The sequence below is a fragment of the Triticum dicoccoides genome, chromosome 6A (assembly GCF_002162155.2).
Source record: "Triticum dicoccoides isolate Atlit2015 ecotype Zavitan chromosome 6A, WEW_v2.0, whole genome shotgun sequence".
Classification (NCBI taxonomy): Eukaryota; Viridiplantae; Streptophyta; class Magnoliopsida; order Poales; family Poaceae; genus Triticum; species Triticum dicoccoides.
This window is the reverse complement of record NC_041390.1, coordinates 615,800,936-615,806,382: the sequence shown is the minus strand read 5'-3', so window position 1 is coordinate 615,806,382 and position 5,447 is coordinate 615,800,936.

The following is a 5,447-nucleotide window of genomic DNA, read 5'->3' as shown; positions in this document are numbered from 1 at the left end:
GGGAGCTTCTGGTGGTATGTTTAGTGGCTTGGAATGATAATTACTTCGAGGGGGAAAAGTTTTTGAAAACAGATTTTCTCTCTCAATTCAGTTTACCTCAGTACACTCTGGAGAGACCTGGTACTTGATCAATATCTATGGACCTTGCTTGCCAGCAGAAAAACTAGAATTCTTGGAGTGGTTTAATAACATCCAGACCCCTGATGATGTCAATTGGCTAATTTTGGGAGACTTTAATTATATTAGATATCCTCAGGATAGGAATAAAGAGGGAGGAAACTTTCTTGAGATGCTGTAGTTCAGTGAAGCAATCAGTAACCTTGGGTTAGTGGAGATCCCAATGAAAGGTAGAAGTTATACTTGGAGTAATATGCAAGAGACTCCCTTGCTTGAAAAAATTGATTGGATCTTCTCTTCAGAGCATGGACACTTTCATACCCCAACACTCAAGCTGTTGCTCTCTCAAAACCTATCTCTGACCATTCTCCCTGTGTGATCAAGATTGGTACAAACATTCCAAGATCAAACCTGTTTAGATTTGAAAACTTCTGGTTGGAGCATAGTGAATTTAAAGAGATTGTACAAAACATATGGGAACAAGATGTGCAGGAACATGATAGTGCGAAGAGAATTACAAAAAAATCAAGAGGTTAAGGAAAGGGCTCAAAATCTGGTCCAAAAAGCTCTCCAATCTCTCTGCCATCATCAAAGCATGCAATGATTGCATCCCTCCGCTTGACATAATTGAAGAATTCGGACCTCTAAGTAATGAAGAATGGAATGGAAGATGCATTATAAGTGAACACAATCTGAAGATTTTGTCATTTAAGAGAACATACTGGAGGTAGAGAGCAAAAATTAGATGGGTTAAATTGGGAGATGAAAATACCAAGTTCTTTCAAGCCAAGGCCACAATTAAGTATAGGAAAAATCACATTAGCACACTGCAAGATGAGGTTGGTCAAGAGGCAACAGAGCACCAGGCAAAGGCTGTTGTTTCATGGAGAGCTTTCAAAGAAAGATTAAGCACAACAACTCCCACTCATGAAGCCTTTCCTTTAAACATTCTTCTTTAGAAACATGGAAATATAAAGGATTTAGAGAAGCCTTTTTTCAAAGAAGAAATAGATGGTGTGGCGGCACAATTTCCACTTGATAAAGCTCCTGGACATGATGGATTTAATGGAGCCTTCATAAAATCTTGTTGGCACATCATTTCTGGGGATTTCTATGACATGATCTAGGATTTCTATAATGGGAAAATTAATTTGCAGAGCATTAACTCTTCATACATTACTCTCATTCCCAAAAAGGATAACCCCATGCTGCCTGGTGACTTCAGGCCAATATCACTTCTGAACTGCTTCATCAAAATCATCACCAAACTTCTTGCTAACAGGCTGTAGAATGTTATCCTTTAGTTAGTACACATCAATTAATATGGTTTCATCAAATCAAGAACAATCCAAGACTGTTTGGCTAGGCATTTGAATATCTCCACCAATGCCATCAATGAAAGGAGGAAATTATTATTCTAAAACTGGACTTTGAAAAGGCTTTCGATTTGATAGAGCATCAGACTATTTTGGATATCCTCAAAGGCAAGGGGTTTGGAGAAAAATGGATAAATTGGATTGATATGATTTTCAAATCTACCACCTCTGCAGTTATGCTGAATGGCATTCCTGGGAAAGTTTTTCACTACAAAAGAGGAGTGATACAAGGGGACCCCCTCTCTCCACTTCGTTTTGTGCTGGCTGCAGATTAATTTCAATCAATTATCAATGAGGCCATGAGAAATAGGATTCTATCCGCCCCACTGCAAGTCAACAGTTGCCCTTACTTTCCAGTGATTCAATATGCTGATGATACTATTGTGGTTCTACCTGCTGATCACAGACAACTGATGCAGATAAAAAAATCTGTTAGCACACTTTGAAGCATAGAATGGGCTTAAAGTCAACTACAACAAATCAATTGTAATTCCAATCAATGTGGCATCTCACAACATGCATAACATCATAAATATCCTACAATGTAAGGAAGGAACCTTTCCTTTTCCTTATTTAGGGCTTCCTCTCAGTATCAACAAGCTCAAGATAGAATATTTCAGTCCCATGCTGCAAAGAATTTAAAGAAGAATATTTGGATGTTCCACTCTAGTTTCTTATGATGGAAGACTACAACTCATCAAATCAGTCTTCTCTTCCCTGCCAACTTTCTTCATGAGTTGTCTTTCCCTTCCAGTGGGAGTAATTGATCAAATCAAAAAATATCGCAGGCATTGTTTTTGGAGGAAATATGGAACCGAGGAAGTTGGAAAAGCTATGATCTCATGCGAAACTGACTGCAAGCCCAAATCTCATGGAGGGCTAGGAGTTCTTGATATTCAGGTGCACAATAAAGCCCTGCTAATCAAATACCTTCACAAGTTTTTTAACAAACAGAACTTTCCTTGGGTAAAACTATTATGGGAAACTTACTATTCAGACACACCACCTAAGGATAGACTTGAGGGCTCTTTCTGGTGGAAAGCACATCTGAACTGATACCTACATTTAAGGAGGTTGCTATTTGTACAACTGGGACTGGAGATACAACGTTGTTTTGGACAGACAAATGGCTTCAAAAGCCTCTAGTTGAGGAATACACTGAGCTCCATTCCTTTGCAATTAATAATTAACCAGTGTTTAGTGGCACATCTGAAAAATTCAGCTGATATTTTGGAAGACTTTCTCACACCTCTTTCAGCCATTGCTTTCCAACAACTTAATGAATTAGCACCAATTGTCCAGCTGATTGGTAATACTGTTGATGTTTGGCACTATGTGTGGAAATCTGGTCTGTTCTCTATCAGTAAAATGTATAAGCAGATGATGGGGTCCTCAGATGTGCATCGCCTATTTAGAGATTTATGGAAAGCAGCAAGTAGAATCGGGCACAAAAAAAAATTTGGCTGATATTGCATGACAGAACCAGCACTAGAAGTCCGCTCAAAAGGAAACACTTCCTCTTACAAAGCTATGTGTAACATCCCAAATTTTCAATTTGGAATGTTATACATAGGTCATTCATGCATATCATACTTTATTGCATTTTCGTGTTGCGATCCTCGAAATTCTAAGCACCTCAAGGACCGACGGAGAGAGTTGAGGATTTCACTGTTTTCATATTTGAATTTTCTCAAATATCGAAACAAGGATCACCGTGGTCTTAATAATTTTTCTCTCCAAAAATATTTCATATTAAAATTATATGAGAGGAGATAATATGACTTCTCCAAAATAAATGAAAAATTGGAGGAAAAATATTAAAATCAATTTATATATTTTATTTGGATTTTATTGCAATTTTATTCGAATTAGGAAAAAATGCTCGTTTTTCAAAATTTGCATTAGAGGCCCAAATAAATGTTCACTTTGTCCGCTATATTTTTAGAGGACGGGGAAAATTTATCTCAGGATTTTTGGAGTCCGATTAGTATTTCTTTTAATTGTTTTTCTGTGCGTGGGAATATTTTAAAAAAAAGTTCTAACCGACTCCGGGCCGTAACCGGCCAGGACTCCCCAGGCCAGCCCCTTTATAAGTCGCGCCACACGACCCCGCAGCCCACCCGAGCCCAGCCGCCGCCCCGCGCCCCAAACCCTAGCCCTAAGCCGCCGCCGCCCGCGCCAGCCGCCGCTGTGTCGCGTCGCCGCCGCCCCGTTCCGCTGCCCCGCCGCCGGAGTACGCCACCGCCGCCGTCCCGTTCCACGAGGTAGCCGCTAGTTTTTTTAAAAAAAAACTGATCGGTTTTATTTCGTAAATCTAGATCTCGTTTTTTAGAATCGGTTTTGTTTCGGTTTTTCTCGGTTCAGCTAAATAGCGGACGTTCGTCCATACGTTCGTTTTAACGAACGCTGTTCATCCGTTAGCCGCAGACAGCGAACATTCGTTCGTTAGCCTGTTCGTCAGTTTTTCTTTTTCCAGGGTTTTCCGCGATTATTTTCGATCGCAACTTCTGCCCTGTTTTTCGTTTTAGTTTATCTTTTCGCTCGTTTATCCAAATCAGGTGAAACAAGCGCCTAGATCTTCGTCTCGAAGCCCTCTTTTTGTTTAACCAACTTGAACAAGATTTTGATACTACAAAATTTGACTTTAGTCCAGATTAGTAATCGGATCTTGTTTCTTTCGTAGTTTGAGTTTCGTTGCTCCGTTTGATTTGATTCTTTTTGCAAACCGGAGTTCTTGAGTTGAACTTTCTGGTTAGACCTTCTTATTTGAGTTTTATGTATGCTATTGTTTGTTTGCGATAGAACACCCGGAGTGTGAAGCGTGCTACTACGAGTCTTTATGATTTGCAGATCGTCAGCAAGGCAAGTAACACTTTGATCATACCCCTTTATCACCTAGTTTTTATGCATTAGTTTCAAACCTCACACATTGCATGAGTAGGATGTCTTAACATGTGGGTTTGGGAAGTAGATGATGAGGTAGAACCTCATCCAGGTTCGGGCCGCAAATCGTGCGTAATACCCTACTCCTGCTGGTTTGTGTTTATCTGGTGTTCCTGGACTAGCTACAAAGTGTGCAGGGTTTCTTCCCAGCATTGTATCTCCCACACTTGAGAGATGTGTCTCTCACCTCACCTCCCCTCCCTGGCGACTCCAAGGGCGAGTCCTCCGGTGATCCATGGCTCTCCCTCCTCGTGATCTTCTCCGGCCAAGATGGTTCCTCCCCTCCTGGATCTCTCCCCGGGTGTGGGACTCGCCAACAAGGTTAGAGCAAGGTTCTCTACTCCTGTTCATTGCCTCGATCCTAGTGATGCATTTCATCTTGTTGTCTCCTTTGGCCAATCCACCTTTCCCCTCAATGTTGAGCACGTTAGCCTTGCGCTTGAGGCATGCGTTGGTTGATCCCCATCTGATCGTCATGTCTACCATCTACATGGGCAAGTTTATAAATTTTTTGTGATCTCTAAGGCGTTTGGATTTATGATCTACCAACTTAGATCTTTTAAGTTTCCTAGTTTCTCTTGTTATTTCCACCTATGGGGTTTCGGTGGTCCTGCTTGGGTCAGAGAATTCAATTCATGGCTATACGAACTTGATCATGAATGGACTACAATCACCAGATCTCCTCGACGCATGCTCACCGGTGCAAACTCTGTTCAAATTGGCCGCCGTCCAAATTCTACGCCGCCGACGTGCCATACCCCAACCTTCGCCAACAATCCCACTCCCATCTCGGATCACAAGCCAAATTCGGGCGCGATGGTTACGATTCAAAATTCTAGCTCTCCTAACCTAGCCCATCAACCTAACAACCTAGCCCACAACAGTGACATCCCTTTGCAGATGATGGCCCAACAACCACTTTCAGCCCATGGAAAACCCAACCACATAGCCCAACCCCCCCCCCCCACCACCAATCCTCATCTTCAATTTTCTTAGCATTTAATCTTTTGT